Source organism: Notamacropus eugenii, chromosome 3, assembly GCF_028372415.1.
Source record: "Notamacropus eugenii isolate mMacEug1 chromosome 3, mMacEug1.pri_v2, whole genome shotgun sequence".
Taxonomy (NCBI): domain Eukaryota; kingdom Metazoa; phylum Chordata; class Mammalia; order Diprotodontia; family Macropodidae; genus Notamacropus; species Notamacropus eugenii.
The window spans coordinates 265909854-265925384 of NC_092874.1; the positions used below are offsets into that span (position 1 = coordinate 265909854).

At 41.9% G+C, this 15531-nt stretch overlaps 1 protein-coding gene across 2 annotated transcripts in view; it reads right to left on the bottom strand.

Moving 5' to 3' along the window:
* The window catches only part of SLC6A15 (solute carrier family 6 member 15), a 75511-nt gene that overhangs the window by 46043 nt on the left and 13937 nt on the right, over positions 1–15531 (bottom strand). Inside the window, exon 1 of one of the 2 annotated variants that reach the window (XM_072655499.1) lies at positions 5959–6500. The exons of the other annotated variant lie outside the window; for it this stretch is intronic. The gene's annotated coding sequence lies outside the window, so the exon portion shown is untranslated. Of the gene's footprint in view, positions 1–5958; positions 6501–15531 lie in introns of those variants that run through there. 2 annotated transcript variants of the gene reach the window in all.

Sequence of the window (15531 nt, forward strand, 5' to 3'; positions counted from 1 at the left end):
TTATCCTCACAACAACCCTGGGAGGCAGATGCTATTATTATACCTATTTTACAGTTGAGGAAACTCAGGCAGAGGTTAAGCGACTTACCTGCAGTCGCACAGCTACTAAGTGCCTGAGGCCAAATTTGAACTCATGTCTTCCTGACTTCAGGCTCAGAGTTCTCTCCATTGCACAACCTAGCCCTAGCTACTCGCTAAGTGTGACATAATAATAAATTCCCTAAAACATATGAACTATCCAAAAAGCCATGGGATGCCTTAGAGAAAATGGATTCAACAACTCTTTTTTGGGGTGACCAAGTGTTGGAAATTGAGGGGATGCCCTTCAGTTGGGGAATGGTTGAACAAGTTGTGGTATATGAATGCAATGGAAAACTATTGTTCCATAAGAAATGATGAGCAGGCAGCCTTGAGAGAAACCTAGAAAGCCTTACATGAACTGATGCTGAGTGAAGTAAGCAGAACCAGGAGAACACTGTACACAGTAACAGTCACATTGGGAAATGACTAACTTCGATAGACTTAGCTTTTCTCAGTAGTGCAAGGATCTAAGACAGATCTGAAAGACTCATGACGGAAAATGAAATTCACATTCAGAAAAAGAGCTATGGAGTCTTAATGCAGATCAAAGCATACTATTTGCTCTTTTTTTTTCATTTGTTTCTTCTTTCTTGTGGTTCCTCTCACTGGTTCTAATTCTCCTTTACAAGATGACTGATGTAAAAATATGTTTGATAAGAATATAGACGTAGACCTTATATCAGATTGCACATCATCTTGCGGTGGGGAAGAGGAAAAAATTTAGAACTCAAACTCTTAGGGAAGTGAATGCTGAAAACTAAAAATATTTTTTTTTAAATCAAGTGAATTCTGTTCTGGCCCCACACCTACCCCCAGATTTTCAAACAAAAAACGAACACTTGTTAAATTTGTTGTTAAGGAGATCCTTGTTCAGGTATGGGTTGGACTAGAGGGCCTCTAAGGTCCCATTCAACATCTGTGATAAATACAGATAAGACATGATTTATTTCCCTCCCTCACAAGAAATTACTATTTGATATCCACAATGATACTGGCCCAATTCTACACCTAGATAGCACATGTGAATCTACGTTTGTGGATAGTGGGGTGGCATGGTAGAATCACTGGTAAATCAATACAAATGAAATACTCAAGAATATCTCTCCCCTTTCTATGTGCGACCAAGCCTTCCCTAGCATTCTATCCCTGGAGTCAGAGCTTTCATGGGCTTTCCGCTACATCTGTAATGCATTTATCCCTCCTTTCAGTTCCTCTTAGAATCTCAGTTCCTCTTAGAATCTTTATCTTCATTCACTAATTTGTTTAGACTAAGGTCTACCCCCCATCAGAAGCCTTTTCCTGATTACTCCCTCCTAACCCAAACCTAATTGTGTGTGTGTTCATCCTTCATTGCCAAAGAAGACCATGCCATCAGAGAAATGATGACATGACTTGCACTCGACTTTGTTTTGAGTGAGGGAGGGCTGTGCAGGTCACCAGCCTCACTTCTCCTCCAGAGCCATCTGAATCCAGTGACCAGATATTCATCAGGATGACTGGAGATGACCCAGGATGAGGCTATTGGGGTTAAGTGACTTGCCCAGGGTCAAACAGCTAGTGAGTGTCAAGTGTCTGAGGTGAGATTTGAACTCAGGTTCTCCTGACTCCTGCACTGGTGCTCTATCCATTGTACCACCTAGCTGCCCTCAAACCTAATCATAAATCGTTTCTCAGCTAGCTAAAATGCCCTTTCATTTACTTATCAATGTACAGGTTGTATCCAGGTTCCCCAATGGAATGGAAGGTCCTTGAGGGGAGAGGCTATGTCATTTTTGACTCGGTAGTCACTATACTAAACACAGTGCCTTAAACATAGAAGGCATTTAGCAAACATCAGCTGAATTGAATTGGGGGGGGGAGGAAGGTATACAATGTAACTATGCTAGGACACCAGAATCTCATTTTACATCTTGTTTACTTCAAGACCTGTGGGGAGGAGCTTTTAGCTACATCCCATGGTAAATCATGCAACTAATTTGTTGAGAGACAGAGACAAAGACAGAGATCGAAAACATAGATGGACAATAGATAATGATATATAGCACTTTGAGGTTTTTTAAAAGTGATTATTCCAAGTCAGAGGTGTCAAACACTAGCTGCACAATTACTTCTGAGTTCTGATGGAACCAGATTAAAATGTAATTGAGAAATATTTAACAAAATAAAGAAAATAGAATATATATTTAATATTTGTTTTTTCTGAGTCAATATATCATCTCCTTTGATCCTTACATTAACCCGGAGAGTTATATATTATTATAAATAATTCTCACTTTAAAGTTGGAGAAACTGAGGCTCTGAAATACATGAACTTGCCTAGTCACCCCAGTTAGTGTCTGAGGCTGAATTTGAGTTTGGATACGTCATTTATGTGTCTGTTTTTAATTACAGAATGACACTGTACACAGAGTACAAACATGTACCCAGGTTCAATTCACTTAGATCTATATCATTGGCATCTCCTACTTACTAAAAGCCACCCCTACGTAATCAGAACTTTCTAGGATTTTTGAAACATTAAGTTTTCTTAACAGAAAATATTTTCTTAATAGTTCCAGCAAAGCCATAATCAGTCAAAATTTCTATAGGTCTTTCCACTGCAGACAAGTGAAACTGCACTTCAATCCCCTTAAATCGACCTTCATGGGCTTTTGTAAAATATCTTATTTGGCAATAATAGTCAATTAAAGTTAGTGTGAAATGATGCCCCCCCCCCCCAAAAAATATTAAGATTCAGCCAAAGGAAATAAGGCACAAACAAAATTGTCTCAATCTGCACACAAGGGAAAAGGGGACAAGGGAATACCTATTTATTAAGTATCTACTATATGCTAGGCACTGTATTCAACACTTTAAAAATATCTCATTTGATATAAAAAGAAAAACGAAATCAATGAGTGACTAAAACTATTTCTTTCTCAATTTTTAAACAGACTGCACTCCTACCCAACCTTGGCATGTGCTTCCACTGCAGTAAATTGGTCCAGAAGCCCGCTGATCATTATTAAATAAGGCTTTCAACAGAAAATATTCTTTGATATCCAATATATTAAGCAAATGAATTAATCATTCAAAATTACCAAAGAATGGCTGTAATCTGCTTTAAATCACAGCTAAAACTGAAACTGCTTCTACAATGTCATTCTGATGATTCCCCAGTTAGGGTATACAAGAAGTATCTGGCTAATAGTTTCTTCAGTGCATAAGGCATATGGGCATACTGGGAAATAGGCAAGCTTACGTCTACAAGTATATAGAAAAAAAGAAAAGCCCAGACAAGGGACAACGGGTAGTATTTGGTTCACGGACAAAATGACCAACTAATCTACAAGGATTTATTAGGCTTCAGACATGATACTATTCCATCAATCAACAAACATTTGTTAAAAACCTACTGGCACCAAGCTTTGTGGTAAGTATTAGAGAAACAAAGAGAGGCAAAAACTGTGATTACAAAGACAAAACCAGTCTCTGTCCTCAAAGACCTTCCATTCCATTTAATTTATCCAAAATTAATACTAACAAAATTTTAAGCTGCTATATATAATGTTCAATGCCAAAAAAATTTTTAAAAAAACCCTCCAAGGACTTGTATTGGGCAAATAAATTCTAGCACATAAGTGAATTTTGTCGCTTTTCTGACACATTTAAATTAGACACTGCTAACTAGCTATTTTAAAAGCATCTTAAAATCTGTGTATCTCAGAGGTATGATCACTTTTATTAAGCAAAAATTCTACTCTTTCCTTCTCTAAGTTCATTTACTAACCAGACATTTCTTTAACATCTGTTAAGGGAATTATACATTTGAAGAGCTAATCACCTTAACATTTTTCCTATCTTGAGATAAATGATTTTTTTAAAACATTGCTCAAATACAATAAAAAAGGTTCCTGAGCAGGAAAAAAAAAATGTCTTACTCTCATAATACTATCATTTCTTGGATTCTCCAAATATGACTTAAATAAAAATCACTTTCATGTTCTTGTACAAGAGTCAATACCCTCCATTAAAAATAATCCAAAGCATAATGAAGAATACAGAAAATTTCATTGCAAGCCTTGTTCATTTGTGTGGAAGTAGATGATTAAAGAAAAGCAGAGTGGAATCTAAATGTCTTTGTATCCTTTTTACTAGCCTAAGTAAGGGTGGGGCAGGAAGTAAAAGGGGGTCAAGTTGTTCAACTTGAATCGAAAACTTTTTAAAAATATTTTTTCCATTACTGTATTTCAGTATAATTGGTTTTCTATGTGATCCTTTGTATTTTATGCATTTAAAAAACATGATTCTGACAAGGGGTTCCATAAGTTTCAACGAAATGCACTAGAGGATCATTACATTAAAAAAAAATACACATATATGTGAATATATATGTATATGTATATATATATATAGTTTCTGTTTGAGAAATGGTAATTCCTAAGGTATCAAAGCAACTGTCATAAGAAACCCAAAATTGCATCAGAAAACAATAATAATAATGCGTAGTAAAGCCCTACATAGCAAAACGTCAGTGGGTGGGCACAAGACAAATAAAAAAAAAAATCAGGTTAAAAGCCTTCAGAGTTTATACTCTACTTTCTCCCACTTCAGGAGTGTAGCCTACTGACTGACAACTGAGGAAAAAGAAGGTGGTCTACCTTTAAAAGGGAAGGAAGGGGCACAAACCACAAGATAAATGAAAAACGAGGACAGAGCTTCATTTGCATAAGCACCCAAACATTGCTGATGTCACTGTGCACCAGCCTTAATCCCGCCCAGATTTACTCCAGCCATTCTCAGAGAAGGCAAGCAGCAAAAAGGGAAGGGGGATGAGGAGGACGAAGGAGGAGCAACAGCCCTGAGCATCTGCTCCAAGCCGTCATCACTTAACATCGTGTAAATATCTGGAAACTCCAACCCACAATTATAATAATAATCTTGCAGTGTGGAAATTTACAATCACCAACACTCCACCCCCTCAACCACCTGTAAAAAAATGCCTTTGATTGGGGGCTTGGAGACTTGTTAATTTCACCCGACTGTGACATTCAAACGGCAGTAGATTCTTTCTTTCTAAGTGGAAGGAGCGTTAAAATAGCTCAAGGCCACTCCTAGATTGAAAGTTGTTATTTCTGCCCTACGCAACACTTACACTACCAAGCTGAAATGTGAATGAATTAAGGAGTGCATTTGATTACTGTATCCCTGCCCATCCACCCCAATCATCCACCCACGCACGCAGCAAACCCAGGCTCCAAAAGAACAACGTGGCCCTTCGCTGGTCTCCCGTGCTCTCCCCACTGGTCCCCTCTGGAGAAATAAACATTTAGGACGGACAGTCTCCCAGCTTGGGTCGCATCAAAGGGGGACAGGGTGATGGACAGAAGGGATAAGGCTTTCGTTGGGGTCGGGCGAATGAGGAATGAGATGGCTCTCCCCCTCTCCGCCCCCATCTCTCCTCAGCTCACACCACCCTCCTCTTGATTCACAGAGGGCCCAGCCCAAGCCACTGTTCCTCCTGGAACCCTCTCCCCCCTTTTCTGAACCACCCTTTGGCAAATCCCATCAAGGAGACGAATAAACCTCCGGAAGATGCTGCTTGGCTGCTACTGATGCTGTGGGGAATTTCCATGGGAGGCGGCCACCCTCCGCATGGTCCCTCTGTTGGTACATAGACACTCGTGCACACTCATGAGATGCACACACACACACACACACACACACACACACACACACACACACACACACACACACAGCCTCTCCCGCAGACCCGGGAGTCTCGTGATGCGCCCCAAGCCGTCTGTCTCCCATCCATCCATCCATCCCTCCATCCTTACCCCGCGAGCCCCGCGGGGCACAAGGCACCCAGGGGCCCAAGGCCCCAACTCCCCTTACCGCGCAGCTGGATCCGGGGCAGACTCCCAGGAGGGGCAGGGGCGGGGGTGGTGGCAGTGGCAGCGGCAGAGGCAGCGGCGGGGGCAGCAGCAGCACGGTCCCGCAGGGTGGCACGGGCGGGGGCGCCGGTGGCGGCGGGGGTTGCGGTTGCGGCTGCGGCTGTCGGAGCAGACAGGCGGCCGCCTGGTGCGCGGTCTGCAGAGAATGGGTAGAGGTGTACACACTGATGTGCGCGCTCGTGTGGGTCGGACTGTGGGTGTAGGTGCAGGTGTAGGTGTGGGTGTGAGTGTAGGTGTACGCGTGTGTGTCGGAGAAGGCGAGGGAGCGCAGGATGAGCGAGTGTGTGTATGTGTGAGTGTGTGTGTATGTGTGTGACGGAGGCGCACATGGGCCCGGCCCTCCCATGGAGCGGCTGTTTAAAGGCAGCGAGAGGAAGAAGGAGGGGGACCGAAGGGGAGGAGGGAGTTGGGGGGGGCGGCCGAGCTGAGGCGAGGCAGAGCCGGGGAGCCGCACCTCCGTCCGCCGCCCGCCGGGCTTGACGCAGGGACGTCCGCAGCGCCCACCCGCAGTATCCTCCCTGCGCCCTGGTTACAGGGCACGCAGAGCGCAGGGTGGACTGGGGCTGCCGGAGTCAGGGAGTGCACACCGCCGGCCAGTAGGATCCGTCCTTGAGCAACTCATCCTCCGCAGCCTTCCACCTCCCCACAACAAAAAGGGCCGGGTGCCCCTCTCCCCCAGGCTTTGTCTGCGGCGGGATTGGGGAGCAGTCGGGGTGTGACCTCCCTACCAGGAGAAACCGAGGACCAGCAAGCGCTCATTCAGGGTTGACTGTGAAGGATAAGGTTCTAGGAGCCTAAATCAGTATCCCCAAGCATGGATTAAGCGCCTATTGTGTTTGCTGTAGCTCTGGCAGTGGAGACAAAAAAGGAAAAAAAAATCCCTACTGTCTATGGTGGAGACAACCTGTACATAATAAATGTAAAGGAATACGCCATGGTATCGGAGTGTCTGTCCTCTCTCCCAAACTAACTTATACTAAGTATTTTTTTAAATATTTGCATTTATTCACTTTATATTTCAGCTTATGTATTTTTTCACATGTGCTTGTCTCCCCATTGTAGCAGAGTGTAAGCTGCTGGAGAGTAGGAATTGTTTGATTTCTTTGTTATTTGTGTCACCAAAATTTAGCACAATGACTACACATGTTACATAGGTGCTTCATAAATGTGTGCTGAGATTTTAAATATGTATGGATAGATAGTTTATATTTTATATACACATACTAAATACAAGGGAGGGGGCAATCAGCTAGGGAAGCAGTAAAAGATTAATATAGAAAGAATTCCATAAAGTGAGGGAGCAAAGGATTCTAAGAGGTAAAGATGAGTGATTTCTAGACATGGGAGACAAATCAATAGGCATTTATCAAGTGCCATCTATGTGTCTGGCACTCATCTAGGACTGGGGATACAAGCACAAAGAATGAACCATTCCTACTGACAAGGAGTTTATGTTCTAAAGTAAGATACACAGAATTATATGTATGTGTGTAGATAGATAGGTAGATATCTCTACATATGTACATATATACACAAGTTGTCTCCTTGAATTATATGTGTGTATATGTATGTGTGTGTGTCTGTGTGTGTCTGTGTGTGTCTGTGTATGTGTGTGTGTAATATATATACACACACATATATATGTTGAGTCTGAGATGTCTACAGGACATCCAGTTTCAAATATCCAGTAAGCAGTTTAAAATGTGGGACTGCAGATCAGGAGGGAGTCTGGGACTGGATATGTCAATATGTGAATCATCTACATAGAGATGAAAATTAAACTCATGGGAATTCAGGAGGTCACCAAAACAAAGTAGAGGAAATAATTGAAGGCCCAAGAAAGAACTTTTGGTGACCCCCACAGTTAAGGCACATGAGATGAAAGATAACTTACAAAAGACTGAAAAGGAGTGGTCTAACAGGTAAAGATAGAACCCAGAGGGTGAAGAACATATCCAAGAACAAAGAATGAGTGGGCAACAGTGGGTAATGCCACAAAGAGAGAAGGATGAGGACTGAGAACAGGCCTTCAGATTTGGCGATTAAGACATCATCTTTAACTTTGGAGAGTGAAGCTTCAAGTGAGTGAGGATCTCTGAAACCTGATTTGAAAGGAGTGAGAATACTGTGGAAGCAATGATTGTCGAAAGTTTTTTCTAGAAGTTTGCCCATGAAAGAGAGGAAATATATACCAGAATTACTTGAGATAGCAGGGTCTAGTGAAGGTGTTTTCAGGATGGGGAAGGCTTGAGTATGTTTGTAGTTAGCAGAGAAGTCACCAGTAGATAGAGACTATAGATTAGCGATGAAGACACACACAGTCAACAATTATTTATTAAGCACCTACTATGTGCCAGGCATTGTGAGTAGGGATACAAAGAAAGGCAAAAAACAGTCCCTACTCTCAGGAAGCTCACAGTCTGAAGAGGAAGAAAACATGTAAGCAAGTATGTACAAACAAAATATATACAGGATAAATCAAAGTTTAGAAAGAATACACAAAGATTAAGGAGAACTGGAAGGGCTTCCTGTAGAAGGTCAGACTTTAGCTGAGACTTGAAGGAAGCCAGGGAAGCTAGAAGATTGGAAAGACAGAAAGGGGCCAGGTTTTTTAAGGTGTAAAAAAAGAAACAAGATTTTTTTGTTTTATCCTGAAGGTAATAGGTAATAGGGAACCATTGGAGTTTATTGAGTACAAGAGTGACTATGGTCAGACATATGTTTAAGGATGTTCAATTTGACAGCTGAGTAGAAGATGGATTGGATTGGGGAGGATGAATTTTGGGGGACTGGGAACCCCAAAATGTAAGGATACAGGGCAAGTTTTCCTGGAAAGAATTCAAGCACTCAAGCCTCCTTTCAGTCAAGAAGCAGGGTTAATTGTAATGCCAGTAGAAGCAGAATGTATCTGTGAATTTGATGAGGATGGAAATGATACTGATGGAGTCCTAATAGAGCTGCCCCCAGCCCCAATATTCTAATTTCATTACAGGCCCACTGTACCTAACTATCCCAATGTCCTAACTTCCTCATATATGCCTCACTACTCATTAGAACAATTGGTGTGTCCCTGAGCTCTTAGTTCCCACAGAAACAGCAGGCATCTCCAGGTGATGGGAACCCAGCCACTGCCTCTAACCAGACCCATTTCCACATATTTGAACAAGTGTGTTCTTTGTAGTCAATCACAATCACGTCATCCATCTAGCCCAAAAAAGGACCACAGTACCTAACTATCTGTCTTGATCAGACAGGACCACAATAGCTAGCCAATTAGAGGACAGCATGGCCAGAATGTTTAGCCACGGAACCATAGATGGGACCACTCCTCCATTACCTAATCCCTTAACAAACTCCTCCTGCTTTTGTAATATTAATCATATTTCTATATTCTATGTAAATTTTCATTATGTAGTCAGTATCTTTACCCCATTCTCTGAAGTTGCTAGTTCCTCTTGGAGCTTAGCCTGTTTCATGAGAGACATCAATCTCAATAAATGCCTATACTTGGATTAGAGGTGGTCTGACTGAATTCTTTGAGATGGTTCTACCATAACACATCATGAAACCTCAATAGTTTTTGGCATCCCTGGGTAGGGCAGAGTCTCTGACTCTGACCTCCCCCTCTATGTGGAGCACAGTCTCTGATTTGAATCCCTTCTAATCCAAAGGTAAGCCTATCTTTTTTTCTTCTCTTGGCTAGGAGATCCTTCAAGCACCTAGGAAAGCTTAACCAGATTGCTTGGGCTTTAGTGCCCAAGGCCTGCCAGGAAGCAAATTCCCTCTAGACAGAGGACACTCTGGGAATTTTGCAATTTTTTGTCTTCATCCTTCACTGGGACTCCACTGAGATGAAGGTGGCTATAGGGGGGATTTTCTTAGGCTTATGAGCATTCAGTCCTAAATCCCTTCCCATGGGACTACTAAACTGTAATAGATCCTGTTCTCTGTATAATCTGGAAGACCAAGAAAAGCTATCACTATCTATGCTTTCTGTCTATATTTGTCTGCTCTGTGTCTGTAAAAATCTCTGAGTCTGACACCTTGTAAGATTCAAAATGCAGCCAGCCAGGAAGGAAAAATAAACTGTACCTGGGCTAGAAAGACTGATGGTCTCTTAAAGAAAAGTTGTTGGGGAAAAAAAAAATCTCCACTTCCTTGGACTCAGGCTAAGTTCTGGAGGTGGGGAGATAAACGGCAAAAAAGGGGAAAGGGGAAATTTCTCTCCTTAGATCTATCTAAATGAAAAGGGGTCACTTCATTGATCAAAGAGAGGTAGGTTTCAAAGCTGCACTTTGGAATAGGCCTAGCACTTAACTCTTAACTACTAACAGAAAGAGAACTGTGTAGTATCATTTGGAATATAGATCTAGGTAACTGAATTCCTTCTGGTTACTATTTGGCACTAGGATAAATGGAAAATGCATAGAACTGAAAAAGAGACACCTCAGAAACAAAACTTTGAGCTCTCCAGAATGGGGAAGAGGGAATTAGGCCCCACTGAATCTTTTCCAGAGACCGACTCACCTTGATGGGCTGGTTCAAAGCTCTCACTTTCAAAGAAGGTTTTAAGGAGTAGACACAGAGGTGAAGTTTATTTGAGTAAAAATCCAAAAATCCCACTTAGATTCTCCTCCCTGTGGTCTTACCTCTGATGAGGCTTTTCTGATCAGACCAGGTCACAGTGAAAAGCTAGAACCACTAAAATTCTCCTCCCTGTGGTCTCAGCTCTTCCCAGACTAGGACTACAGTGCCTTCTCCTTGGCATTCTGGCTCTGATCTAGCTGAGGAAACAGTGAAAGGTTAGAACAATTATATTACCTTCACCCTGTCATGCTGGCTCTGACTGAGCTAAGGCTACAGTGGAAAAGTTAGAAGAATGGCAGGGAATTTGAGTTTATCTCACCCACCCAACAAAAAGAACAAGGGAGGAGGCAGAGTAGGTATAGCTACACTGACAACAGTTCTGGGCCCTTGGGCACCCTGGGCACCCTGAAGCCCACTCCTCTAGGCAAGCAGATGAATCTCTCCTCTCAAACTCCCAAGTTCTTGTTTCCATACCACAGAACTGGAGCTTCTACTCCATGTTCCCCGAAGCCAAGTAACTCCTATCAGGAAACTTGTAAGTTCCTCAGGGACCCTCCTCCTTATCCACCAAATCTCTCTTCTCAATGGCCCCTGGACCTTTCATTCAGGTGCTGGACTCTACAACCTCCTGCCTCTCCCCAGTTCTTAGTCCCTCCCCAGTCCTTAGTCCCTCCTACCCTCTTTCTCCTTCCTTCCCAACTGACCACCCCCACAACCAGGCTCTGCAACTGTGAGGAGAGGGGAAAAAGAAGGGAAAACAAGGTCAGAAACCAGCCAGCCTCTGCACTTGGTAAACCCCAATCTTCTATCAATTTTTATATGTGATAATTCGGAAATGCAATTAACATCATCTGAAGTTTACAGTTTGTGTTATTATTGTATTTCTAAATTGCTGTAAAGTTCTCTTATATTGTAAAACATTGTGAGCCAGAAAAGTGTTAGACAAAGCAACTGAATTTTGTTGAAACTCAAAGACATTGGGGAAAACAATTGTTTAAAACCAGTTATTTTATTGAGCCCTACTGACCCTATCTTACAGCTAAAACAATTTGGCTCTCATATGAAAATTGTAAGATTCTTAACTAAGTTGTTTTGGATTATTATTATAATGTTAAAACCTAAAACTGATCCCACAACAGCTCTAAGGGTAGACATTCTTTACTGTCCTCCCTTCAGAAGATGATCAAGACGGCCTCCAATGAAGGGTTATAGGGGGTGACTGGAGGCTACATATGCCAGCTTTCATTTTCTGGGATCCTAAAGATAAAATATGGGATCCCTCTAAGACATCCTGGCAAGAAAAAAAAATAAAAGTCAAGCCAAAAGAAATTAAATTAAGATTGAAAACAGGGGACTTGCCTTGCAGAAAGTATGGGGTTTTCATCAGTCCAGAGGAAGAATATCATAGGGTAGACAGGCAGATCAGCCCCTTCTTTGGGGTCCCTGGCGATCTCTTCCTATTTGCAAAATTGCCAGATCCCCAGAAATCATGTGGTAGGCAAAGGCATCAACCCCAAGGGCGGGAAGGGGAAGAGCTTATTTGGGTTATGGAGTTCCTAAGCAATGAATTTGGCTTATTGAGAAATGAAACCTCTTTTGTATGTAAGTCATGGTAAATTTTTATTGCTCATTACAACTCCATAAGAGCAAAAACAATTGTATCTAGCCCTAAGCTGTGATTGATGAGACTTCTCATTTGAGGTAAAAGCCCTTGGGACCACAGATAATTTTATTTTGAGCTTGAATTTAGATATTGTTGTCTGCATTAAATCAGTATCTGAGAGAAATGCCACAAATACTGAAAGGGAATGTGATCCTGCTGCAGGTGGAGGTTTGTCTGGGAAAAGCAGAGAGGGCAATTTTAGCCTCCATCTAATATGAGACCCTGCTTGGCTCAATTTCCCCATCGTTTAATCCTTTGAAAAGCAATGTTTCCCACCTGACTATTCCTGAGTCTGGCTATGAGATGGAATTAAAGTGACTCTTATCTGAATTCATACAGAGCTAAGGATGTTTTATCCTATCATATCTGGCATGTCCCTGCTTTTTTTCCTTTTATGGTAAATTTATCTAATTAGAGCAAGTGATCAGTAAAAGATAAGAGTATAATGCAGGTATGTGAAATCTTTTGGTTTAAAATCTGAGTGTGTAGTCATTCGGTATTCCAAACAACTGGGTAAATTAATACACAGGCTTGTCATCTGCCTGCCTGTGTAGTCAAGTGAAAGGTTAAATCCCTGGAATAGAACATTCTTTCTGAATAATATGGGAACAATTAGACAAAGGGAAAAGAAAATTGTGAAGCAAATTTAAAAACAGAAGGTTAATCATTATCCCATATAGTAAGGTTGGGATACATCTGAGCTACTAAAATGTGTATTAGATCTGAGCTACTCAGCCTAAAATTATATTCCTTTCTACAGCCTAAATAATTTAGCAAATGGGTACTTGGCCTAGTCAACTGACTGTTACTAGATATATCTGTCTTTCTTCTTATATCTAGGGCCCTGTATATTGAATTTGCCTGTCAGATTTGTGTCTCTCAGACTACAGGCCAATTTACCTATAGTTGGCAGCAAATAGTGGATACTAACTCATCATCCCCTGGATGTGACCTATCCTCAGTTCCAGTCAACCTCCTTCCCAAGACCCATTGGGACAGGGAAAGCTCTATGCCCCTTTTCAGCCTGAAGAAACTATTGAAGTGGAGACCTTTGTGCCCTTTCCCAAATGAACGTGGGTCTCAGTTCTGTGAGGGGGGGGGGAAGAGCTGCTCCCAGCCCCAATATTCCAACTTCATTACAAGTCCACTGTACCAACTTAACCCCCTTTCCATCCCCCACAATGTCCTAACTTTTTCACACATACCTCACAGCTCACTAGAACAATAAGTGTGTTCCTGTAACTCAATAGTTCTCACAAAAACAACAGAATGGAAACCCAGCCACTGCCTCTACCCAGTCATGACCATCACACCCATTCCCAAAAAAACAGATGTGTTATTATAGTCATCACAAACACATCATCCATCTAGCCCAAGACAGGACCACAATATCTAACTATCTGTCTTGAATAGATAGGACCACAATAGCTAGCCATTTGGAGGGCAGCATGGCCAGAATGTTTAACCAGCAAACGATAGATGGGACCCTTCCTCCATTATCTAATCCCTTAACAAACTCCTCCTGCCTTTGTAATATTAATCATATTCCCTTATTCTATGTAAATTTTGATTGTGTAATTAGTATCTTTGCCTTATAAAAATCCATCTTGTTTTCACTAAAGTTCCTCTTGGAACTTAGCCTGCTTCATGAAAGGCATCAGTCTCAATGAATGCCTATAGTTGGATTAGAGGTGGTTTGACTGGCTTCTTTGAGATGATTCCACCACAACACATCATGAAACCCCAACAGTTTTTGGTGTCCCTGGGTCTAAACCTCAATATACTCACATACAAAAAAAACGGAAAAGGGGGTCATTGAAAAGGTCTTGATGGAGTTAAGAAGTGGTAAGTAGCCTGGGGTTTGCCAGGTACAGACAATGAAAGGTAGACAGCCTAGTGACATGGCTGTTACAAGGATTATTGAGTATCTAGGTGGGCTGAGATGGACCAGTGTCTCAGGTGAAATTCCAGGGACTGGGTTGTGTGGGAAAGTTCAGAGCCTGGGCTGCTTTCAAAGACATGATCTTTTCCTTTTAGGGGTCCAGGTCCCATAACCCCATAACACAGGGAGACCAAACAGCAGGTTCTTCCAGCTTAGTTTGGGCATGAGATGATAAAGACCTGTGCAAGTATGATGGCAATGTCAGAAGCAATGTTATAAAGGTTAAAAAAAAAATAGAACTTAACTGATTGGATAGAAGGAGTGAGAGACAGTGAGGAATCAAGGATAACACCCAAGTGCCCCGGGTAACTGGGAGAATGGTGGTGACTTCAATGGTGAGAAAAGTTATTTTTCTATTAATAACCAATTATTAAATTAGGATTAGTTTTTTTCCTTTTCCATTTTTTCATTCAGAACCCAGTCCTTGAAGTCTCTAAAGGACTGGGCTAATGATGAGATTGGCCTAATCCACGGGTGGGGAATCTGCTGCCTCAAGGTCACATGTGGCCTTCTAGGTCCTCAAGTGTGGCCCTTTGACTCAATCCAAACTCCACAGAACAAATTCTCTTAATAAAAGGATTTTTTTCTATTAAACTTGAACTCTGTCAAAAGTCAGCACCCGAGGACCTAGAAGGCCACATATGGCTTCAAGACCATAGGTTCCCCATCCATGGCCTAATCCATGGAGAATATTCTCCTCAATCTTGGGTAGGACCCTACCCAACTTGAAGAGTTTATTTCTGATTAAAGTGTAAATAAAATCTAATCTAGGTGCATTCTAGCCTTAAAGCATTAAGCCTAATGCCTTCAAACCCCTCCTCTCCTCATTATTTTAAGTGGTCTGATTGGAAAATTATTTTGTCCAAATACCTGGAGGCAGCTGGGTCTCATTATCAAGCAAAAGGAGGGGGTGAAGGCGTCTAGCCCACCTCCTCATTTGAAAGTCCACCCCCTCATTGATTGTTCACCAATCAAGGTTGATTGCCAGGGTCACCCAGTTTCCAAAGGAATTTAAACATGCAATGATCTCCATGGTCTTTTGTCTTTGCTTACTGTGAGAAACCTCTGACCATTAATTTATTGATTATTTGCTAGCCTAATTAATAAATTGGCAATTAATTACCCAGGGAAAATTCTGGGAACCAATATGGCAGAGTAAACAGTAAGCCACTCTCACTCTCCTTTACTGACCGGGTGCAGCAGTTTTTGGTTTTGTTTTGTTTTGTTTTTTTAGCTCAGGAGGCTAGGGGGATTAACAGAAAAGGTTCCTCTTGTTGTGGCAAAAGGGAACCAGTACAGGATGGAAGAGTCCAGGCAAGCAG